At 37.6% G+C, this 26,250-nt stretch overlaps 1 long non-coding RNA gene across 1 annotated transcript in view; it reads right to left on the bottom strand.

Moving 5' to 3' along the window:
* Positions 1-22,710, bottom strand: part of LOC139827356 (uncharacterized) — a 42,565-nt gene extending 19,855 nt beyond the window's left edge. Inside the window, exons 1-2 of the long non-coding RNA XR_011737880.1 lie at positions 22,516-22,710; positions 1,097-1,238 (exon numbers count right to left, since the gene is read on the bottom strand). This is a non-coding gene — a long non-coding RNA (uncharacterized lncRNA). The remainder of the gene's footprint in view (positions 1-1,096; positions 1,239-22,515) is intronic.
* Positions 22,711-26,250: the final 3,540 nt, after the last annotated feature.

Genomic DNA, 26,250 nt, shown 5'->3' with positions numbered 1-26,250 from the left:
TAATTTGTTAACAGGGCAGCAAACTAGAATGGGGGTCATGGCCTTCTCAGAAAAATATGAACTTTGCTTTAAGATTCTCAACCGCCTAAAAGGTTAATTTTCACAATTAACAGATGTGTTTTGTTTCTTTCTCTAACAGCAATGTGTTAGAAAATAATATATATCAAAACACCGCATTAAAATATCAGTATTAACATTGTAAGTCAGGCATTTATAAATTATGAAGTCCAAGAATTGCAAGTTCCCTGCGCCACCTTATTTTAGTCTCCTTGTGAGTGTGCATTATGATTAATTATGTAATTGCTTACTCTTCTTTGTGCAGGATCTGTGCGCCATGGGCTCTTGCTGTCAGTCTCGGTATCACATCTTGCCTCACTCCTCATCTCAGCACTTTTTAATCAAAATTCTTGGAAATCTCATTCTTGGAAGTGTCTGAAGCGCCTTAGCTGACACTCTCCAGCAAGAGTCTTTGAGGTATTCACAGTAGGGAATTCTTCAAATGTCCAAATTGTTAAAACTTAGCAAAGCTATAAGCAGTTGTGAATGTGTTCTTATATGGTGATATTAAACTACAGAAAGCATCAACTAGTTCCACTTTTGCTTAGCAATATGAGGTGCTGTGTTGAAGGTAGGGTGTCTGGGGCCAAACAAAAGATAAGATGTTAATATAACCCGTGTTCAGGGTTACAAGACGAACACTGAATCATGGTCTGCAGTTTCATTTCAAGCTATTGCTGGCGAACTCCCATTGTAATATCCGGTGTTCCAAATCTATCCTTTGATTACAGACCCAGAAAAAGGGAAAATGGTTAAATTGCTTGAAATATTGAGTAAAACTTGCAGTTAAACATTATCCTTCTCCTTTTTACCTGCAGGGAGTTTTTATAGGGAAATTCCCTTCTTTGGCTGGTTTTTAGATTACATTAGAAACAGTAATAGTTCTTTTGGGATAAAAAGAGAAGCTAGTTGAGCTGGTTTGCAGTTCCTAGATTTTCTGTTACTAGTCACTCTGGTCTTGTTTCCTGGAGGCCAAAAGAAGACAAATGTTCAAAGAAGCGTCAGGAAAGAGAAACAAGCCAAAAAATGCAACTTCTACCTGAGGTGCTGACTCAGATGTTCATGAGCAGAGGACCTCAAGCACAGCAGGTGTTCTGATCAGCCAACTAGAAATCTTAAAGAGTCACACCAGCATTGATTGGGGTACTTGCTGTCAGCTGCCTTTTGTGGGTTTTACGTCACTGTTACAAAAGAAATAATGTGCATGAGACAAGGAGAGGGAAAAAGAACATGCAAGGAAGAATCAAATATGAAAACCTTCTTCCCTCTGCCTTTTTTTGCCCTCCCAAACCCCAGATGATTGAGAGGAGGACCATTGGCTTTCTGATGGAGGTGGAGTTCATACAACCAGGTTGACTCCTTCAGCCTGTCCTGATCTGGGGGTTTCACAGCTAGGCCCTTCACCCCACATGGTACGGGAGAGGACACTTCATTGATTTCAGCTGTAAACATTTCCTCTATGTCTAAAGTCATTCAGCTTGTGGTAATCTGTGGCTTCACTACAAGCCTTGAGATTCCATTATTGGAACTAAGCATCATCTCAGCTCTATTGTTTGTTGTTTTTCAGTAACCTTTCTTGAATTTATTGCTTTGTAGTGCAAAGTATATAGGCACCATATAGGGCAGACACGCCAAAGTTAAAAGAGGAATAGGACAAATTTAATAGTTTGTTGTTTATCTTTGTCTTACACAACAGTCAACAGATCAAATAAAACCATTCTTCACTCAAGTCTTGAGCTTGTTCATGAAATTCTTAGTAAGATTAGGGAACAAAGTATAAACTTGACATTATAAAAGGATGGCAAATGTTAATGGCAATTCCATTCCCAGTACTTGAGAATATATTGTTCTTTTTCTCACAGTTATCTTACACGTCTTATTCCTCAGGGAGTTGTGCTTGAAAGATTTGCAGCTCTGAGCAGACTCCGAATGGGAACACATTCAGACATCCTGGCATTAATCAGAGAAGTCTCCAGACCCATGGCAGCATTTAAAGCTTTGTTGCTGAAATATTTCACTGTTTTTTTGTTTTTTTTTTTTTTTTTTTTCCTGTCAATCCTACCTCTACATTGCCTTTCCTTGATTTGGTTATTTGGTGCAGTCACAGATTGTTCAGAATGTTTTCTGTTCCATAGGCTCATATGATTATATATGATTCTGATATATTGTCAGATTGATGTCTCATGTGCTCCATTTCTCTTGGCATAGACCTGATGTCATAGACATAGCTTAACTGCCATATTGGGACTGCTATGTACAGCTTTCCAGGTTTCTCTCATTTTGGATGCTTTCACTAGATCTAATCTGAATAACTAAGATTGGGGCTCCACTGCATCAAACGTGGTGTTGTAGCTGCCTGTGAGACAGTCCTTGCTATGACTATCTTCCAACTCAAGCTGATAAGCAGGAGAAAAGGTTATGTAATGCAGTCACAGTGTATAACCGTGGACATTCAATTGTTATATATGTGTCTATTTGCGGAATTTTTTTTCCTTTTTTTTTTTTGGGTGAGAAAGTGCTGATGTAATCTCTTTATATAGTTGCACTGTTTGTGCAACATATGGAGCTTCTTAGCCTGTTTTCTGTGGTAAGTCCAGTAGTCTGTAACTGTGGTAGAATATCATGGGCTCCATTAAAATATTATTTGATACTTTTGATTACTAACATTGGCATGCATTTTGATAATTGCTTTTTATGACTTATACTGTTCAGCTTTTATCTTTTAGTCAGATTCCAGAATTAACTTGGACTGATTACTCATTCCTTCAACAGCCAGTTTTACTTTATCGTTATATAATTTTTCTCTTATTTGGGAAAGGTACGAATTCTTTCCTCTATTCTTTCTTAACAGCATGGTTCAAAGAAGAAAAGGTAGAGAGAGAGAGGGAAGCAAAGAGGGAGAGGAGGAAAGAAGAGAGGAAAAAAGACAGGGAACATCTTTCGATACTTGTTCTTTTAATGTTAATATTTGTTTGGAAAAAAGCCAACAATTAAAATTATATTTTTGAGACTGAACAATTGACGTGGTGGCTTTAAAAATCTGGAAGCACACTTTAAATGATTCTTATGTATAAAGAAGCCTTGGAAGGTCAGCCGAATGAGCTTGGCAGATATCACTTTAAGTTTTAAATGATTCATTGATGGCCCCAAAAAATACAGATGAGTTCAGTGCCCCTTATGAATACAATGCCTGTTACTGTCGAACTACTTGTGGAGTTCTTATAGTTGGAGTCGATGTGATCAAGAATATGTTCTTATTCAGTCATGTTCTTCTCATCTTTTTTTTTTTTTTTTTTTTGGTAATAAAACCTTCTGCAAACAGAGGGAAAAAGTCTACTTGATTCTCTTCTCTTCTCTTTTTTTTTTTTTTTTTAAATCTAATATCTGTAATACACAATAATATTAAAAATAAAATACTATGTAGAAATATATTACAAAAACCAGAAGCCTGTTGTTGTTATTAGAACATCTACACTGGTTGTATCTGATCACACAGCTTGTACTGTTGGTGTTTAAGGAATAATGCAGTAGTACCTTCAGCAGCCAGAGGAAAGACATGGAGAAGCAGAAAATATTAAATCATGCTGATGGACCAGATGCTGCTTGTATGGATGAGATGAACAACTTAAAGGTGGGGACAGATGTGGAGGGGAGAAAAATCCTGTTAATAGCAGACCAAAGAGATCAATGAACGTGGTGTGGCTCATTTTCATGACATTTTTTATGTTTCGTTTTGTCATTGTTGTTCTTACACTATTCTTGAGATAACTGTGATTTATATGTTATCTTAAGGGTTACTTACATAAATTTGTTCTTAAAGAGGAAGTGTATGCTAGGTTTGCATTGTGTTTGAGGGGGACAACTTAGCTTTTTCTGGCCTTCAAGCCTGAAAATCTGATGTAACTTAAAATAAGTTGGTGCTGCAATGTAAAAATGTTGGGGTTTTGTTGATGTTTGCTTTTGCTTGTTAAAACAGTACTTTATGATAGTGAAGGCTCATTAACTACAAGATTTGCACTGTAAAGGTTGTAATATAAGAGAGGACTCTAAAGTGAGAAGGCAAAACAAGTTAACTTTTGCTAAATTTTAATAATCTCATTCTGTTTTTTTCCTCTTGCCTCCCCCTAGCCCCTGAGGTTTGCTTTTGTGTGATTTTACCTAGCTGTTTAATACTGACTCTAAGTCCTGTTGGGAAGGTGTTATTACCTACACTTATTGATTCAATGCTTAACATGATGGAATCTTGATCCTGGATTGCTTTTTAAGAGATTTCTCATAAAACAGACATTTGTACAGTGTTGAACTAAATAAATATGGCAAGTCACCTCAAAATCTTAATTATGAAGTTCTTACATCCCTCAAATACCAAGAAAAATAATAAAGAAATGTCTAAATCTAATTTTTTGAAAAGTTTTGATTGCTAGAAATTCGGTATTTTGCCTTTCATCCTGATCTGAGATTTTGAGTTCTGATCTTTGGATGGTTGGACTTGAGCAGACTGGCAAATACTTGAGGATAAATATAACAGTTTTGTGGGACCTCTGAGGTATTGTTTAAACCAGTCAACATCTTGAATTAATCCTTCAGACCAAGTCATTTTTCATTACTGCTTTTTTTCCAGAGTTGAAACAGGATAATTGAATATTGTGAATATTATCAACTGTTGTAAGGCAAACATGGAATTCCCTGACAAACTGCTAAAACAAGACACTGTGAAATGCTTTTTTTGGCTGCTGTGTCCTCAGCTGGGGAAACAGAACCCTTAACTTGGGAAAGACAGATTGAAAGCCTTTTCCTTCATTTGTCTTCTGAGGCCATAGTTTGAGAAATTTGGATGGGTGGTCTCTGCACAACATTTTGTTAATTTACATGTACTGTTTACTATTTTTTCATATTGAAACTGAGGATTTGTGTGTGTAGATATGTGTGTGTGTAGTTTAGGCTGCCACAGTTGTTCACATGCATCAAAACCTAGTTGCATGGTTGGCCCAGATGAGAAAGGTTTGGAGGGAGCAGTGTTGATGCAGGGCTGTGCTCCTCTTGGCACATTGTTTTCATCCCCAGTGTCCCTGGAGCTGTAGGCTTTGTGGCTCTTGGAACCCTAACCCTAACCCTAATCCTAATCCTAATCCTAATGATAATCCTAATGGCAGCCTGGTCCTTGGGCTCAGGTCCCCATGTGAATAGAAAGGTGTGGAGGGACTAAAGTTGTTGCAGGGCCTTACTCTCCTCGGCATGCCTTTTGCAGCCCCAGTGTCCCCGGAACTCTAGGCTTTGTGGCTTTTGGAACCCTAACTCTAACCAGAACTGTAACTGTAACCCTGATGGCAGCCTGGTCCTTGGGCTCCAGTCCCCACGTGCTGGGTGACCTAGATGAAAATGTGGAGGGAGCAATGCTGGTGCAGTGCCATGCTCCCCTTGGCAGACCTTTTTCCACCCCCAGTGTATACATTTATGGCTTCCTATATTATATTTCTTTATAGATAAACTTTACGTTACTTCGAATTTCAATGTGAGAAATACCTGAACAGTCTGAATGCAGCAGCAGGAACCAAATTTCCAGTTGTACATAGTATCAAACTGACAAAATAAGACCCAATTGTTCTTTTACCCAGCTGTTTCATGGGCTCCCAGAACTTTACCTTTCCTTCAAGTCCCATGTAAAATGTGATTACAAGTAGAATTTGGCCTGTCAGGACTCACATGTTGCTGTATAACATTGAGTGCAATACTAGTGTCGTAATGTTAGTGTTTGATGACAGAAGTAATTCTCAGAAAGTGCCTTTTAAATAGCACTGCCATATTTTAATTTGATTAAAAGAATTCTGTATGTTTTTGAAGTATTAAAAAAAAAAAGAGACAAAAGAATGATGCCTTTGAACTAGAAGCTAGGAACAAAATTAATTTAGATTTTTTATGCCAGCTTTGAGTATTATACCAAGACACATCAGAGTCTCAGTTCAACAGGGCTCAGGAAGCTTAAACAAGAGTCTGTCTCTGTTCTTATTAGCTCAGTGTAACTTCAATCACTTAACTGGAATTAGTTTTAATTTAGAGTCTCAGACAAAATAAAATTTGAACATGTCTTTAATTTTAAGCCCATGAGTAGCTGGACTGCTGATATACTTCAAAGTAAGCACATGCTTATGGAATTTGCTGAATTAGAGGCTTATGATATCAGAAGTAAGAAAAATGTCGAATTTCTATTCAAGTCGTATTTTAACCATACTAATTTAGAATCAGACAAGCCAAAATAATAATCCCTTTCTCACTCTTTAGATAGGGCCTCGTGGTAATTGTAGTGAAAACCTGAATTCTCAGGATAACTTGGAAAATATCACTTCTCGGTATATTCTTAGATTAAATAAAACATACACACATTTACTAGTGGGTATTCTACCTGTTTCTTATGGTCCAAGCACACTGTTGGAGGCACATGATTTGGAAGAGACAAATATTTTTGAACATCTCATGTTCATTCTAAAATGCTTCTCACATAATTAGGAAGATTTCAGAAAAATCAAGCTGAATTAAGCTCCAAAAGTTTTGAAGACATATTCAAAAGCTGAATGACACATCCTATTCATTATCAGTGTGTGTTAGAGAAATACACACCTTTGAAAACCTTAGCATTGATCTCATATTAAAAGAGTCTATCTGTTATGTTTTATAGCAGGCTTTCTTTTCTAGTGTATCTTCTCTGATTCTGATGGTTCCCAGAGTTGTACTCTGCTGTCTAGACTGGGGTTATCTGTACTGTTTTGTGTTGAACTGTGCTCACTCTGCAACCACTCATCTTGCTTGGCAGCCTCATAGTAACTCTTTCACTGAGCATTGCACATTATAGATGCAATTCTTCAGACTGGAATTCAAGTGCCTTTTCACCCCTTTAGCAGAGATACTCCTTAATAAATTCATGCCACAGAATTATTAAACATTATAAAACCTGATATTAACCAGCAAAATGTAATAAATGAGATTTAATGTTGCTAGACAACTTTTCCATGGAGGTGGACTCCAAAATCTGAAATGTTACTGAATAATTATTATACATAAATGTATTTAATGTGGTTGACTATATTAACTATGGTATAGTTAATAGAATTATAATTACTTCTATTGTGGAATTGTTTCTGAGGAAATGCGTTCCCAGCCAGCTTCTTCTATTCAGTCCTTACTCTGCCTGCAGGCTTCTCTTCAGTGGATATTAGAACAGCTCAATATTTGTCACTTAAAAATACTTACAATTCATTATTGATCTCATGGAGGTGGTGATTGATTACTTTTACTATCAGAAGAGGAAAGCTAAACAAGTATGGCAAATTTATGTGTTTAGCAGGCTAACCACATCTCTCTTTTCAATATAGATCCTTCACAAATCCTATTAGGTGTCACAGATACTATTTCATTTGACTGCAAAGGATAACAGATCTTAGTAAGATTTATCACAGAAGTTCCTTTCTGGATAAATAACACGAATATTAGATACACTAAAAATGTATTTGACGTAACTTAATTAAATCTTTACATGTAATTGATCAGAGAAAAATAAATCCCGATTTCAATTGGGAAAACACAAAAATTACAGTATAACTCAAAACATATTAATGTGACCTGACTTGGTGCTCATTTTCTGCATAAACCCCTTTGCAAAGTAACTCTTTATTACTGGAAGCAGAATATACATGCTATTTCAATCAAAAATTCCCATTCACTGTCTTTCAACAGTTACACAAGTCATGTGTAATTTCGATAGTCCTGGACTGGCTGATGCATGAAACCAACTTACAAATTAAATTTTCCCATTAAAAATAGGATAGAATTTTTAGTTTTGGTAAACACACATAAATTGTGAGTTTATAAGTGAGGTAAATTAATTAGTTCTAATATAATCGCAGTAGAAATTACTGAAAAAAATATAATACAGATTAATATTTCCTCCTTAGTTAGAATGAATTAACTGAAAAAATAATCTGACATTTGTTTAAACTCTAGAAATTAGTACTACAGGTTGGTCTTTAAGCTCCACTAAAAATGTAATTAGACATGATTTAAAAATGAACATTAATATTAATGGAAGGCTTTCTGACTTGAACAATTTTCAAGTTTATGGGAGTAGAACTTTTTGCATTAAGCTATGGACACTGCATTGCAATGTTTACAAGTGGAAATTATTGTGTTTACTTTTGACCGAATACATATAGAAGAGAGGAAAAGAATAAACCTGGGCTGACTTATCTTTCTCATTAGAACCTGTCCCAAGGCTGTCAAAACTTTTCTAATGATTGACCCAAGGAACAATTGTGAATTCTTGATTTTGTTTGTTCTAATATTAGGCAGGTTTACCACATTTCAAAAGGTAAACCTACTAAAGCAAACCAAGATAAAGTGTTCTTAAACAACTCAGCACTTCATAATCTTCTTGGCAGGGACATCAGTCAAAGATGTAAGAGTCTGAAAAGCATTAGGCCAATTTAAACAAAGCAATATTTTGGCAGATTTTGTAACTGGTATTAGGCCAGGTCTCTTTCCCATGCAAAGTCATTTTGTGTCATTTTGCTTTTCTACCTATAATATGCAATATACACACAAAAAGGAAGAGGACTTTTAGTATTTGCTATGTTTGCTAGCCACAACACTTCAGATGTCTTGCTTTGATGTGGATGCCATTTCCATTGTTATGAATCAGGCAGATAAATTAATTTTCAGTAAATGGCTGGATCTGAAATGAATGTGGTTGGCAATCATTAATTTTTTTGTTTGAGGTAATTAGCAATTGTTAGCAATCCAGCTAATGTGCAGAATTAAAAAGGCAGAATCATTAACAGCAATAGTTATGTTTAGACTAATAGCAAGATGAGCCAGGAAGAGTTGGAGAGACATCTTTGAATGACTTACACATGGGAAAAGTGTGAACTGAAGTTTGAACTTTATCAGACACCAGACAAACCCACTTGTTACTCAAAGTTGGTCTCTACTAGACAACCTTGTTATAGTTCAGTAAAGCATTCAGCCAGCCACAGGACACAAAGCCAGTGGAAACCAAACATTAGTTCTGATGGTTATGGAATGGCTTTAATTTTATGTAATTAACCTCAAATGGGAAACATGCTTTTTCCTTTTTTAAGTTTTTACAGAATGATGGGCTGTTTAAGGGGTAACAGCTTTGCAAGAGGTAGGTTATGCTGGAGCCTCTAAGTAGCTTTCTAAGGCCTGTTTACCTTTTTTCTCTTGATTATTTAGAAAATGTTTTTAAAGGTGCTAATGGTCATGAGCAAACTGACCTGAAGAAAGAGACATAGTAAATAAACTTTCATTCTTGCATAGGTTTCTCCTAATTGTCCCTTTTGTGAACCCACTTTTACCCTATCTCTGTTTGCTATTTGTCTCACTTTTTGGGCTAGAGGACAGGAAAGTGAAGTTCTGTTAGGTATAACTACAAAAATAGTATTTTCATAAGTATAGGTTGCTGATTATCCTCCCTCCTTCCAAGAGCACTATTACAGGTTTTCTGTGTGAGGCACAGTGCACCACAGAGCCACCTTCCTAACCATGTGTTTCTTTGAATTTTCTTCTTCCCTCTGTGGCTGTCATCCGTCATGCCTAGGAGATTACCTGGCCCCTACATTCATGTTACTCGAAAACTAATTTCTGAATATCAATATTTGATGCAACTATTACAGGAGTGTCTGTGATCTTAGGTAAGTGGTACATGGATAAAGATAGTTGTTTCAATCACATATGATGACTGTGGCAGCCCCTGCTCCCCTTAGCTACATGGTGTGACTTGGCAGGGCTCTGCTCAGGGCACAGATTGGGTTTTTTTCTTTTGCAAATTTTTTTTTTGTTATTAAGTAACCCCAAAGCAGTGATTTAGTCAAGGTGCCAATGTTTTCTGCTTGGAAACTTGTTCCTAGGATTTTCCTTTTGTTTATTTATCCATTTCATTAGCAAAGAACATTTACGGACTGACATGTTAATATAATATGCACTGTCGCTGATTCCCTGACAGCTCCAGTTGTTGTCTTAAATACAGTTGCCTGAGTTTCAAACACTTCATTTTAAATGTTTCAGAGGTGTGGTTTATAAACCAAGTAGGCAAAACACATCAGTCATTCAAAAGAAAGGTAATCTCTTTAATATTTTTTTTATTATTACAGATAAAACTATGAGATAAAGTGAAGTTGAGGTTTGGGGCAAGTGGATATTGGGAAGGAGCATAAGGTACTAGCTAAGTACTTGATCAAGAAGTTTTGCATACTGGAACTTTAGCTTTTTTTTTTTTTTCTCCGATGTAGTGCTTGTCAGAATGACCTACTGAATAAAACAAAAGTTCTGCCCAGACCCATGTCTCACCTCTGATAGTTGCAGATAGAAGACCATAAGATCAACTTATAGAAACACACTCACTTAGTATAACCTCCAAGCTTCTGAGAATCTTGGTCATAGGCACTGAGATAGATGCGTGTGCTATTATACTTTTGGCTGGGATAGAGTGTTCTTCATGGTAGCTACTATGGGGCTATGCTTTGGATTTGTGCTGAAAACAGTGCTGATAGCACAGGGATGTTTTAGTTACTGCTGAGTACAGCTCACAGAGAGCCAAGGCCTATTCTGCTTCTCACACCACCCACCAGTGAGTGAGCTGGAGGTGCACAGAAGTTGGAAGGTAACACAGCCAGGACAGCTGACCCCAACTAACTAAAGGGATATTCCCCACCATATGGCATCATGCATACCAATAAAAGCTGGTGGAAGAGAAAGGAAAAGGGTGATATTTGGAATGATGGCATTTGTTTTTCCAATCATCCATTACATGTGATGGAGCCAGGCTTTCCTGGAAATGGCTGAACACCTGCCTGCCCAAGGGAAGCAGTGAAGGAATCCCTTGTTTTACTTTGTTTGTGTGTGTGGCTTTTACTTTATCTATTAAACTGTCTTTATCTCAATCCATGAATTTTCTCACTTTTGCCCTTCGGAGTCTCTCCCCCATACCAAATAGGAGTGAGAAGTAAGGGAGTGGCTGCATGGTGATTAGTTGCTGGCGAGGGTTAAACCAAAACAATATGGTGTCATTGTTTTCAACCATCGTTGTGGGTATTTTATTAATCATTTTGTTTTATCACTTTCTGGGCCCAGGAAACATTTTTCATCCACAAAATCTGTGGCAAACCCAAAGTCTGTTTTTACCATAAGTCTGTTGGGAGGACTGCTCCTTTCCCACTTAATACAACACTTCGACAAAAACAGAGCAAAAGCTGTTTGTAGATAAAGTGAAGTCCTTCTGAAAAGGATTAAAATAGTTTGATAAACTTATTTTAAAGCTGATAATAGAATTATTTTTATAGTTTTTTATTTAACTGTTGATGACAGCAAACTACCTTTTCATAAACTATAATATGAATGGTGACAATTATTGATGTTTTTCATTTAATACAAAATCATTTTATACAGTATTTAAGAAAGCAGGAATTTTGCTTCTCATCTTTTCTGAGTATTTGCCTCTTGGCAGGAGTCTTGTATGACAGGCACTTTCCACTTTAGAGCATGTATTTTTGGATGGGAATATCCAGTACTATTGTTTAGATAGAAATAACATCTTTCCAGTTACTATAGAGGTATAAAGTCAAGTTTGTTGCACTAGGGAGATCAAAATGGATATAACTCATTCCATGGGATCTGTAGTTTTTAAAAATTGTGCTGAGTTGTACGTTTGTCTACTTGGTGAGTGTCTGTGAGAAGTGCATGGATGGCATTGGCCCAACACCTGAGCTGGGAACTCAAAGTTTAAGTCTCTGTTTTTGGGGGAGAATGTATTTTAAAGAGCTGCATTTAAAACAATTTAAATGAAGACACAGAATAAACAAATGAATGGAAATAATTTAAGACAGATACTGTGTGAAAGAAGTGAATAAGTGGTAAATATTTAACTTGTGAAGAATTTTCCACAATGGGTTATAGTAAGCCTTTTAGCATTACTTCATCCTCTCTGGTATTCTTTCTATATATTTGTTACCTGCTCTTTAGATTTGAAATAGTCTTTCTCCTCTCTGTTGATACACTATGTAGAGTTTAGGTGTCTGATGTAAGAACTTGAATATTACTAAATGTCTATAATGGGAAGGATTAACAAGACATCTGTGCAGAGGTAGAATAGGATCTTGAGAGGAGATAGATAATTCCTTCCACTAAAAAACAATTTGGGAGATTGTCTTCAAATTAAAGGGCTGTCTTATATAACAAGTGGTAAAACTGTGAGATAAACAAAAGATTACTAAAAAAGAGACTTAGGCCCAGTGCCTGCTTTCCTTTTTTCTGTGTCAATAACACTGAAGACAGCAGGATTGCCCTAGTCTAATTGTGAGCAGAATCTGGCCCTCAAATGAAACAAACATCTTGAACAATAATAAGTTTATTTACATAGCCACCAACTTCCAACCCCTCCAAGGTGCTCAAGGCAATGCTGAAGAAAGCAAATCACAAGAATAAATAAAAAAGATAAAAAATAAATTGAAGCATCACAGGACACAGAAAATACCTTGGAAGAAAAAGATTTTTTCCAAGAACAGCTTAAATTAAATTGAACTAGACAATGAACACCAAGTTTTTCAGTATACAGCTGTGCTTAAAAGCCTACAATGGGTGTGTGGAGAAGAAAATATAAAAGCTAAGCAGGACGTTGGACTAAGAATTACCTTGGAGATTAGAATATGCAAGAGGGGAGACAAGAAGTAATTTCATGGACAGGACGTTGTGATTATTCGAACGCTTTTACTCTAATTAAGATGTTTAGATTTAGCAGGGTCATTGCATTCAAAACCTAAATACAGTACCTAAGATGGAAAATCTCACTGCAGCTAGCTGACAACATTAGAACAATAATCTATTTATCTTCACTTGACCCCTCCCCCTCTTTTTAATTAATGAAGATACTTTAAAAACAAAAAAGATTTCTGCTTCTAGCTGTATTCATTAATCTACTTGTAGAAGAGACCAGTACACCTGTGTGATCACCTGTGTTCAGTACCAGTGGACTCTCCAGTGTTGCTTAGGCAGTTTGAGTGAGATGTGAGCTGACGTCTTATGCTCAGAGATTAATTTTTTTCTGAGTTAAAAGTCTAAAAGGTCTTGACTGCAATTTCTCATAGGCAATAAGAGTAAAGAGCAGTAAGATTGTGTTGCTGCTGTGTCCTGCACAGCTCCTTCACCAACGTACTCATTTGTTTCCTTCTACCATCTAGATGAGGATATCAAGGATATTTTGCCCTTATGATCACCTAATGTGTAGCTACGGAATTTTGTTTTTTCCTTGTTTCAAACATATAACTTTTCACTTTCCTTTGCCAGTGCGTCAGACAGAAACAACTCTTTGTTTTTACGTATTAATAGATAGGAGGATGTAGGATCACCTACAGACTTCAGCATCCCATCAAGAATTCACATACAGTGTTTACTCTGCACTTTAGTAAGTCACAGAAGTCAGACCTTAAAATTGGCATATTTTTATTCAACTGAAAAAGAACATTTTGTTTGATATTCATATGTCTAAGGATCAAAGTTACCTTTCATACTTTTAAAAAAGTTATGAGAAGAAAAGACAAAATAGAGTACCTATAAAAAACCAAAATAAATTGAACTGTCTGAACAATTTCTGAAGTATGTGATAGAGACAAAACACAAAGTGGTATTTTTTGGTTTATAATCTGTCTTGGCATAATGTTTTAAAATCAGTCATGGCTTTGCCACATGTAGGTAATGCAGTCATATAGTACACTTGCCAATGAAAACTTTCCTAACACTATAGACCATCGTGCATTTACTTAAGATCTATGTGGGATGGGTAATTCCTTTTATAAACATAAATGTCTTGAATACTTAGCTATTGCAGCATATGTGCACACAGTTCTGTATGTTATAGTCCACCTGATAGCAGTACCTATTATTAAGGTTATCTGACACTTTTTCATAAGTAGCTGGAGGCTGTTTCATAATGACTTTACCAAAGTTTGACCATTTGGGCTGAAATTTTCCATACTGGGTTTCTGCTTCAGCTGGAAACTTTTTTGGAAAAATTCTGGCCAAAATGACCAGCAATTTCCAAGAATTACGTTAAGGAAATATGTTTTCGGCTTTTAAAATTATTTTGATCATCTTCTCTTAGAAAAACTCTAGCATGGTTTGCTCTGGGGGAGTGATTTGAGATTTGGAAGAATGATGGCACTCGTGTCAAGAATGTGTTTTTAAATTTACTAATGAAAATCCACCCATCATTTTTCTATTTACCATTGTAGAGGCACAATATACACATTTTCAGGAGATAGCTGTTAGACCTCAGAAGATAAAATTTGCTAGACATTTTTCCCTCAGAGTGCAGGTCTGTTCTGTTCACACCTGCTGACTAAGTTGCAAGTAATCAATTCTTACGGGGAAGCATTGGGCTGCATATGTGTTTGACAAGAGAAAAAATGACACACTGGGAATTTTGGGTCTGTTTCAGAAGAGTCTGAAATCATCCTGGTATTTTCCACAATATAACACTACTGCACTGTCCTCAAGAAATCCAAGTCACTCATACACTTTTCCCTTGCTGCAATCTCTTTGTCTGGCCAATCTCTAGTTATAAAACCAAAACTTTTCCTTTTCCTTTTCCTTTTCCTTTTCCTTTTCCTTTTCCTTTTCCTTTTCCTTTTCCCCCTCCCCTCCCCTCCCCTCCCCTCCCCTCCCCTCCCCTCCCCTCCCCTCCCCTCCCCTCCCCTCCCCTCCCCTCCTCTCCCCTCCCCTCCCCTCCTCTCCCCTCCTCTCCCCTCCTCTCCCCTCCTCTCCTCTCCTCTCCTCTCCCCTCCTCTCCTCTCCTCTCCTCTCCTCCCCTCCCCTCCCCTCCCCTCCCCTCCCCTCCCCTCCCCTCCCCTCCCCTCCCCTCCCCTCCCCTCCCCTCCCCTCCCCTCCTCTCCCCTCCTCTCCCCTCCTCTCCCCTCCTCTCCTCTCCTCTCCTCTCCTCTCCTCTCCTCTCCTCTCCTCTCCCCTCCTCTCCTCTCCTCCCCTCCCCTCCCCTCCCCTCCCCTCCCCTCCCCTCCCCTCCCCTCCCCTCCCCTCCCCTCCCCTCCCCTCCCCTCCCCTCCCCTCCCCTCCTCTCCCCTCCTCTCCTCTCCTCTCCCCTCCTCTCCTCTCCTCTCCTCTCCTCTCCTCTCCTCTCCTCTCCTCTCCTCTCCTCTCCTCTCCTCTCCTCTCCTCTCCTCTCCTCTCCTCTCCTCTCCTCTCCTCTCCTCTCCTCTCCTCTCCTCTCCTCTCCTCTCCTCTCCTCTCCTCTCCTCTCCTCTCCTCTCCTCTCCTCTCCTCTCCTCTCCTCTCCTCTCCTCTCCTCTCCTCTCCTCTCCTCTCCCTCTCTTTTTTTCTTTGGTGCTCCATGGAAATATGGTTTCTAACAGTTTGTAACAAAGGTCTATTCTATGATATCTCATTTCATACATGGGATGCCAGGACCTGATGCGATGTCAGAATGGATGACTTAGGATACTGTGTGGTATATTTTTTTCTGTATTCAAGGTAGTAACTGTATAGATATTTTTTTTAAAATGTATTCATATCATGAAGGAAGACTTAATTAAAATGTCAGTAAAAAGTAAAAAAATAATAGTTATATTTAGTCTGTCTTCCTTTTCTCTATAGCCTATTTGTCATCTTAAACAAGAATTTTTGGTGTTATATTTAAATTTCAGATTTACAGACTCAGGGATGCTGTACCATTTGCCTTCTGTGGCCTACCACATTTGTGGAAAACAGGAAAAAACACTTCAGGACTATAAGAAACTACCCTTACTCTACAACCATCCATCTTTTAAAGGGATAAACTGGTTAGCAAAGATTAAAGCCTAGATATTCTACCATTATTTTTTGTACTGTCATCAAATACATACTGGTGAAATATTCCATTAATCAATTAGCTAGTTTGGGGCACATAGTTGGCTTATTCTTTTATTACTGAGCTACATGGCACTGGGTGAGCTAGTTTCTGTAAAAAGTGAGGGGAATATAGTTGGTAACCACTGGGATAATGTTCAGTTCCCCAGATATTCTGCTCAAAATATATGGCTGAAAAAAGAAAGCAATTATCTTGAAAGTGGGATTTCAGGTACCCAATTTTGAGAGCACCTTGGGTCAATCAGCAAGTTACAGATAAACAAGTTGGTGCATGGACCATTTCACTTTGAACAAAGAGTGAAGAAAGATGGAATGGTATTAAGAGGAGCAGTGGATGAATATGGCTGTCCTGGATGACAGTGTCTCATACAGACCATCAGCTTGTGTGATGAGGTGCAGGATACTGGCAACATCATGGTCAGGAAGTGGTTTCTTGGGACAACAGGCACTGGCTTTGGCTAGGGAAGGAGCACAAACTGACTAGGAGGGCTCTGACCTTTTTGAATGATGCAGGGAAAGGGAGATTTCGTGTCTTACTTTACCCTTATGAAAATGCTTTATTAACCCAAGCCAAAGGTGGGTGCTGCAGATTTCCCAAGCATTGTGGGCACCGTGGAGTAGACTGGGTCTGTAACAATGTAGTGAGCCCTTTAAATAGGTCAGTACTAAGCTGTATAAAATGATGTAGCATGCTGTCTCTGCAGTTACTGATGGGTGAAATGTAGCCCTGTTATCCTGCTTTTTGATCTGGGTAGAAATACTTCGTTAGTCTATACTGACTGCTGAAGAAGGGAAGAATGTATATTTAACATGTAGCCCTGATCAAAGTTAAGATTGTTATACCTGTGAAATTATGAGCATGGCAAGGAGTCATTTATTCCACCAGAAAGACTGTTGAGGAAAGAGACCTCCAGTCTCACCAGGGTGGTTTTGGAATCTGGCTGTGCCATGAGCATCCACAGTTGGAGCTGATAAAAATGGAATGAGTTTCTCAAGGAGCAGGACTCTTGCTGCATGTAAGAATCAATTGCTGATGGGCCTGTGGCATTAGGATTAGGTCAGTGATCAGTTAAACACTATATCTGTGGGTGAGCTAGTTGTTAGATCTCTTACAGTCTCCAAAGGTGGGGGAAAAATCTTTATGGGCTTTTACAAGACCTGACATTGTTGCGAACGAGGGAAGACAGAAGTATTCAAAAAACTGAGCAGAATCAACTGCCTGATTCAGGTGTAACATGTAGGAGGCCTGTGGCCTTCTACTAGACTAACTGAAATATCTGATAAAATCGATCCTTTCTGTTTGCATTCCTTCATACATCTTACCATAAGCTTGCGTCTTCTAATGATGCATATGAAAGCTGACACAGTAGCATAGGCACCTGTAATCTTTACATTCTTCATTTTTGAAAACATGAATTTTTTCTGAAATATGAACACCAGAGAATAAGTGGGAAAGAGAAGTAGGAAGCAAGATTGGGAGATCTATAATCAAGGAAGGAGATGTAAGAGAGATAAATAGCAGCATCCCTGGTGCAGAGCAGAACCCCGTCTGGTAAATCAGTGGGAAAGCCTTCTTACCCTTCTTCCTACCTGTTTTTTTTTTCCTTCACTTTTCTACTGAGAAGAAATTCAAAGTCAGCTGTTCTCTAATCGACACCAAGGAGAAAAAGCAAGAATATGATTTAGTATGTAGACTCTCATAAACTTTAAATCATTAATCTTGTGAAGTGGATTGATTTCATGTATTTTTCAATGGTGTATTAGACAGTACTGTTTCTGTTTTATAATTTCTCACTAACCACAATCTCCACTTCCCTGTCTTTCAGAGCTGCATGGGAAAAAGGAAGGTGTCCAATGATCTCACTGCCAGGCAGAACTAATCAATCTGTTCCTGATCTTTCCCCTCCCTGAGATATTCCCTGTAGCTTCCACAGGAGGAAGCTCTCTTTTGTAAACTTTGAGCAACTCAGAGGTTCAGGAATGCCAGTAACCACCAGTTTCCAGGGCTACTCGAGAAGTTTCTCAATTTACACGTGGGAGTAAGATTCAGTGCTTGAACACCAAGTAATGGAAACTGTTACACTAAAACTTTGTTAAAGAATAGCTACAGTTTCAGTATAAGATAAAATATCTGTCATGTATGTATCAAGGAGATGAAACAGTAAACCATCAAACAGGATATACCTTCTACATTTCTACCTGGCATCATTTCTACATAACACAAACGAGAGAAGATAAACCACAGCCCCAACCGAGGTCCAAAAATTTGGACTACAATTTACCAATATCCCTGATGAGACATCAAAGGTATCAGATATACCAAGTGCTGCTTGAAAGTGAAAGAAATACTTTACAACTTTTAACAGCTTTTAGTCTTAAATTTGGGATTGAATGCCTTTTGAGAGGCCATGTTATAGTTTAATCAGAAATGGGCTTTATGCTTACACTGCTGGTGGATTTCTTAAGCCTTGACTTTTCTGTCTTGGATGGATCAGCTCAGATACTGGGAGGATGAGACAAATGTGTAGTTATCTCATGTATCTGGAAATAGAGGTGACGATATGTACGCCTGTGTTTCAAATTAGGATACATAATAATAGGTGCTTTCATGATTTCGCTTTGCACCTTTTAGGATGAAATTTTGTTCTATCAAACCTTAACACTGGGGCAGAAGTATGTGTTACATCAGCCAAGGAAACGGAATATTTCTCTTAGCATTATGCTTATTTTAAATCAATTTTCTCTGTAGCTCAATATATTTTGCTCTTTTGACATTCTGATTGGTACCTGGGAAGGTGATTTTCTGCTGCAGACCTGTGAAATGGGCACAAGACATGACCTATCATAACTGAACAAACTCTAAAGGGTACCATCAGCACCTTGTGAAAGTAAAGTCTTTTGTGGGTTTTTTTGGTGATGTTTTTGTTGTTGTCTGTTTGTTTTTCTTGTTTTTTTTTTTTTTTTTTTTCTTAAATAATTTCAGGAAGAGTGTTCAGTAAGAGATAACATACAAAAAGCAGCATATTCAGAAGGGTTCACCTTACACTCAGTGGTCAAGAGGGACTAGTAGAACATTAACAGGGACAAAATTATTACAATTAAAAGCTTAGTAGTTGAAGGCTTAATTCAAGGACCTTTGAATAAGGTCTGAAAAGTGCTGAAGACAAGAAAACATTTCTAAAGAAGCAGACTTAACAGCTATTTTCTTTTTGGACATGTGTCCAGAAAAGTATCCTGGAGAAAGTAAGACATTTTTTGGGTAAGATTTTCAATGAAAGCAAACTGGTATGGACTGGGGCAAGGGCAGTTTAAGAGGACACTTGCTAGTAGATTTCTGTACTGTTATGGAAAGAGATCCTCTGCATGAAGGGTGAAGCATCCCATGTACTCAGCAGTACCTTCTGTGAACACATATTCCAAATTAAGTCTTAGACCTGGTCCACTGTTATTAATCAGCCCAGGCTGTGGTGCAGATATATTGCACTGAGAATAACACACTGCCTAACATATTCTACAAATAAATCCTGTTCCTCTGAGGTGAAGTTTGCAACACAATGGAAAACACCTTTTAATAAGAAGGAAAAAAATTGGAGCCCACACTGACACTGTAACCCACATCTTCTCTATACCTTAAATTCACCCTATAATGGGGGATATTTATTCCTGTGCAAACACATAACACTTGCCCAGATAATACCTCTGAAATCACAAAATGCTACTTGAGCTGAGGTGATGTGCAGAGCTACTGCAATCCAAGCCTTCTCCAGCCAAAGACAGACAGGTGAGCGACATGGGGAATATTCATATTCGACCACCCTTAATGCACTAGCCTAAATGATTATATAAACATCTACATCAAAGCTCAGGATCTAGAGCCAGAGAAAGTAGTTTCACCTGCTTTGTTTTGTCACACCCTGGAAATATTTGTAAGCAGTGCAATTTATAGCTTGTGTTATGCAATTTTAAAATTCCTTTAGTCAGGGATTTTGTCTTATTGTTATGGAAATTTCTGAGTATACTACTGGAACTACAGCACAAGAAAATTGAAATAGTTTTGCTATTGCTAAGTCTTTTTTTTTTTTTTTCTGACAATTTTGGTCAAAAAAAGAGGAACCTGAAATGTCATTGTCCATCACTCATACAAAACTAGAAATCTGAAGTCTAAACTAGTGATTCTATTGCTGACATTTAGAACATTTTCTTCATTTGTTTTGGCTCATTATACCTCCCACATAACTTGACCAACAGGCTCCAACTATGTTTGATGGAAATGTTTTGTAGCAGATACTTGTTGAAATAGCAGTGACTGGTGACAGTTAAGGGGAGCAGAAATGCATAACAGTAGTTTATCATGAAACATTTTGATAAGCATGGAAGTTAGCACACAGCTTATCAGAGCAAAGTTCTAGAACATTAAACGATCAAAAGCATTATATAATTGAGATATATGAACATGTCTGTGCTAAGACGCACATGTCTGCGTTGACACACACACACAAAAATGTACACACATATGCACTCCTCCTGCAGGAGGAAAGAATGGGCAGTTGGTCTGGAGTAAAGAGAGTGACAGCTAGATTGGTTCAGCTGCTGGGTCACAGTCAGAAAAGGACTGGAGAGATGTAATGTTTTAAAGCCTTTTTCATTGGAGAAACTTTTATTCTAGCTGAAATAGTATGGCATTGCTTGTCCTTTTTGTGGACCTGGAGATGCTTGGGTTTGTTAGGACATGAATGGAAATTCACACCTTGAGAAGTTCGCTGGGGAAGGAGACAAATCCGGAAGTCTTAAGTCATTTGCCATCATGGGTCCATCATTCTTGTAAATAAATAAGAGAAACAGCATGACTAAAATCACTTGCTTTGTTCTGTGGCTGGTTCTGTGTTTCAGATTCACCATCTAAAAATCACAGCAAAATCTCAAACCACCAAGAAAACTACATTTTTAGAGGAGAACTTATCCTTGCCTCATTAAATCTTTTTATATCAGGGTATGAATGTTGCTTTGCAGTTGGTCACACAGCAACTTAAATTCAAAATCTTCAGGATCAGCTAGTGAACTAGTCCCAGATAGTGAGGTGAGAATCGTACTCTCTCTGAATTGCTGTCTCTTTTGAAGGGCTGTCACTGAGAAGGATAAAAGCAAAGAAGACAACTTTTCATCCAGTTCTGTCCTGGAGAACCTACTTCTGACACAAGAGTCATCTGGAAAACTCACTGCTTCCAGATTGCACACAAAAATGTGTAATTCTGCTCCACAGGAGCAACACAGGGGTAGAGAGAAGATGGAGAGAAGGAATTTAAAGACAGAATACTGGAGCTGACATGAGGCTGTGGAGTGGAAATCGGATGGCCTTTCAGCTTGTTTCTGTCAGTGCTCTACACAGTGAGAAGTTGTACTGAAGAGTGCTGAATAAAACACTTGGTTAGGCAGCAGAACCAAAGCAAACTCCGAACAAAATCAAAGAAATCAATGAAAATGGAATGAGATGCAGGGGGAAAGAAGAAACATGAGAAAGGAATAGTGTCACCAGCAAATTCAGCATACTTATTAACCAACAATTCTGAGCAAGTTACGAGCATTCTGTGAATTAATTCCAGCAGCAGATACATTTCCCAATCTTTTCTGCAGCTAAAAGTATTTCAGAATATTTTTTAACTACTAGTTTTACTGAAACAAACAAACAAACAAACAAACAAACCCAAACAAAACAAACCAAAACAAAACAAAAAACCAAAACAACTGAGAAATAAAGAAAAGATTCTAATAACTCCCATCTTGTATAAGCTATCCTGATTCCACAAAAATGCACAACATTCTCTGGGGCTGGACTGCTTTAGACTTTGGCTTTTAGTAGAACCTTTTCAATATTTGCGGATTATTACATAAAACTCACAGTTACTGCAGAGATCAAATGAAATGGCCTTTGACCACAGCATACTCTAGTAATTGCATACATGAAAATACTCATTTTGGTATATACATATCTATCCATGAAAATAAAACCTCAGTTCCCTATAAAGTTAACTGTTGAAAGGGAAAAAGACTGTAATTTCGAGATAGTGCCAAGTTATTTCCTTTTAAGGTTGTAACCTACTGTAAATATGGAAAAAAAAAAAACCCACAGCATATTTAGCAAAGTAAGGCAGATATATTTAAAAATCTGTTGGTTTATTAACTCAATTTCGGTCAAGACAACAAATGAATACACCAATAATAAAATCAAAAGGTTTTAGGCTATTCATTCTTAAAAACACTAAGCTTGAGACATCATAACATCGTTTACGAGATCTTGCTCAAAGAATAGAATAAAATCAGTCAAGTGTTTTAGAAGAAAATTGGTTTCCTTTGGAACAATATTTATCTGCTGTTGTGGGTAAATATTACTTATTGTTGTTGGTTATATCCCTCAGTGCTGGCTCCTTAATTACAGCCTTTGTAATTCACTAAACTGCTCTCATTTCCCTTACAGAATAGAATGTTTATCCAAAAGTAAACATGACACTTGCACAATTTATATATGATTTAATGTTCACTTACCTAAAGCAGTACCGTCCATGCATCCTTTAATTCAAGGTCACATACAGTCAAAATCTCACTGGAATAGTTCTGAAAGAAAGGAGGATGGGAGAGGAGAAGGCGGGTAATTTCACCCAATAATAATAATAAAAAAGGAAATAAAAGACATTTTTTACATAGTGACTGTTCAGCTTAAAATGCTTCTGTACTCCTTTAGTGTCAAACCCCACATTGCTGATCAGTGACTGTATGTACTTAATATCTTGATGATGAAAGCTTACCCTCTGAATATTTGACTGGTCAGACTAGTGGTAACTGTTTAGCCAAGAAAAATGCAATTAAATAAATCAGTTGACTTGTTTCACCTCATCATGCCTGCCTAGAAATCCACTCAGTAAATAGTAAATTCCAGACTTTAACAAGATGTTCTAATCTGTGTCAAGACAAGATAAAATTGAGTGTTAGTCAAACCTGTAAAATCCTTCTCAAATTGAAGGTTCTTACAATATTAATTATACAATTAACAAAAAATCAACTACCAGAAAAACAAAACCAAACCAACCAACCAACCAAAAACCAAAACAAAAAACACACCAAAACAACAAGGGAAATTCAGCATGGAAACATACAGACATTTGACACCTATTTCAATATGAGCTGTCGACATTTGCTGATCAGAGGGACAAGTGTTATAATTGGTACAATACTCAGAAACTACCAAGATGCACACAGACTTTTTTGGCCTCAATAGATTACCAAACTACTTACTGGCAGGTCAGTTCAGGAGAAGGAAAATGATATGCTTGGAAGATGCATTTTTGAATCCAGAGGGAAAAAAAAGAAAATATTTTACAGTTGAACCATACATTTCCGTAGCTGTTGTAATCTTATTTCAGTGACTATGATGATTTGTTGAAACATAAATGTCAGCTGTAATATTTAAGGCACCGTTCAGTAACATGTTGGACTCAAATGACAGATCGGCCTACTATAAAATAACCATTGCTCTAGGCAATCACAAGCAGTTAATCTAAAATCCAAATGTATTTGAAATACAGTAATACAGCCAGTAAAATCATGATGTACATATCTGGCCATGGATTTTTTGGTCTGTATCTGTGGAAGAAATGGAAATAGTTAATTTTATTTGATTGATTGATTTTCAGATCAGGACAACTACAATGTCTGGAAATTTGATATTGACCTGATGATGACAGTAATTGCTATTCTACAGTGAAAATGTAATTATAAACTAGGTGTTCAGTAGCCAAGTTGAATGACTTGATCAGGTTTGTTCCTACAGCAAAAATATGCATTCTCAAATTGCAAAACACATTATGCTTGCAAATATGCTTACAGTAAGGCACCAACAAAATGGGAACCTGATACGTACTTTTATTTGCACTTAAAGGTTGAGATGCAAAAAAAAAAAAAAGCTGAAATATGAGGAAGCCAGTATGAGGAAACCTAATAGCTGTGTCTTTTCACTGGTAGAGGACTTTGTGTACATTCAAGTAACTCTGATGTTCAGAATGAGTAGTACTTTTTCTCATGAAGGAAATAGAAGAGTGAAAAATGGAACACTACTATGCATCATTATGTTGTACCAGACTCCTGTAAATCCAACACTGTTATAGTGTGCTATGCAAAGTATTTAGATCACTTAATAAAATCAGAGTTTGGGGGCCAGAGGTTCAGAGGTCATCACTTACAGTCCCAGCACCCTAATGTAATTAACATAACCTGATATTAAGTTTACAGTAAATAAGAAAAATTCACTGTAAGCACAGGCATAGGAACTAGGGAGAAGATTTCAACTGAAACCATGTGGAAATGTTTCTAGGCTTAACTAAAGTAGAGACCAGTTATTTTCATCTGTAAATGTCCATTGCAAGCTGAAGTGAAAAAAAAATATACATTTCACAGAATACCAAGTGCAGTAGATCAGTGGAAAATAACTCAGTACTGTGTTCAGTCTTCAAACAGCACTCCAGAGGAACCCTTGGTGCCCAGCCAAAGGATCTAGTTTTAAGTTTGTAATACTTCCTGATTTTCAGCTGGTCTTCCACACAGTTTCTCTCCCCTGCCCCATCACGTTTCTTTTACTTTTGTCTAATGTTTTTTGCACTTTCCAGAAATAGATGTAGACCAGTCAGGGCATCAATCCACTTAATGAAGAGGCAAGGGCAGGCCATGCCTTATAGAATACCCATTTCCCCACATGCAAAGTCAATAAATTTTCAGAACCAACACATTTGAATGAATTGGATTCTAAACATCACTGTTTCAAAGTGAGTAACGAACACATACTTTCTTCAGGGGCCTTCTGTCTTCCGATAGTCAACAGGAACCTCAGCAATACTCCTGTAGTCTGCCCTTTTTGTTGTTGTTTTACTGTAATTTTGACACAGTATCCGTGGCTGACACAGCATAGCTGTGTTCACTTCAATGCTCCAATCTCTCAAAGAGAGATTCCTAACCTCTCTGTTAGTCTCTGATAGTTTTATAACTGCATTTAATACCTCCATTAAGCAACATTATGAAACCACTTGAAGCATCAAATTTAGAGTTCCTACCAGAAATCCATCCACCGTTATTATTTCAAGCAGTGCCCTTTCAGCATTACACTCACAATTTTCATACTAGAGATCAGTGCCAGGAAAGGAGTAAGTGTTGTCTCTTAGCTCTAAGACAGATTCTGCTTTTGTAATTTTAAAGCAAAAACAGGTGATCTAAAATATTAAACAAATCTAAATTCTGCAGAAGCTTGAGAGGCCCTGTTTCCCTTTCCTCCTGCAAACCACTCTGACTGCTAAGAACTCCTGGCACAGTGTGAGACAAAGCTTATTGACCAAGTACAATCAGGACCTCTGTCATGACCTCTGGTGTGCTGCTAACTTGTCCCTCTGGAAGCATCTCTTACAGCAATCCTCCACCACTCAGGGGCCCCTTGGACCCCTACATAGACTTTTCTCCACCACATTTGGTGCCTTTCCTTTCCAGGAGACTTGACAAGCATCAAGACTTTAGGTCTTTTGAATCCATCTTGTATTGAGAAGTTCATGGGAGCATTGCTTACTGTCAGGGGAAGTTCCCGTCAAAGGTGTTTGTCATCTCTTTTTTTCTGTATATTTGTCTAGAACGTTAAATAGTAGCATAAAAAGGCCCAAAGTTTTAAGGGCATAATAGTATTTAATTTTACCCAATCACAGCAAAGCAAAAGTATCAGCAACAGGTTTAGAGGTAACAGATCCTATCTTCTGTGTAACACAAAAACTAGGGTTTATGGTGAGGGAGTTAGGCTTTCAGATTCTCTATGTGTATTCAAGGCACTATTATTATTCTCAATAAACTCTGTGTTGTATGAACAGCATCTTTTGAAGAACATTCAGAAGAATGTGCACTCCAAAACACATTAAATGAGTAGAAAGGAAGGTTTGCTGGTAGTTTCCAACTGAAGAAAAACCCCATTAGTCTATTTTTCAGGAATAACCTACCCAACAATTTGGTGACCTAAGGAAGGCACAGATTACAGCATTCTCTCATTGTTAATAAGCTGCTGTTTGCTTGTTCCGAGAAGAAGAAAACACAAAAACCTTTCACAGATGTATATCCTTCTTTTCTGGTCCATGATATCAAAACTATTGTCCTGAAAACTCTAGGAATTTTCAGAAATACCCAAGTTGGTAATAAAAAGCACTAAATTTTTCACTAGTAACCTAATCAAACCTCTACTAATTGTTTAGATGGTTGAAC

This window comes from Patagioenas fasciata, chromosome 2 (assembly GCF_037038585.1).
Source record: "Patagioenas fasciata isolate bPatFas1 chromosome 2, bPatFas1.hap1, whole genome shotgun sequence".
Classification (NCBI taxonomy): domain Eukaryota; kingdom Metazoa; phylum Chordata; class Aves; order Columbiformes; family Columbidae; genus Patagioenas; species Patagioenas fasciata.
This window is presented reverse-complemented; position numbering and strand designations above follow the sequence as displayed.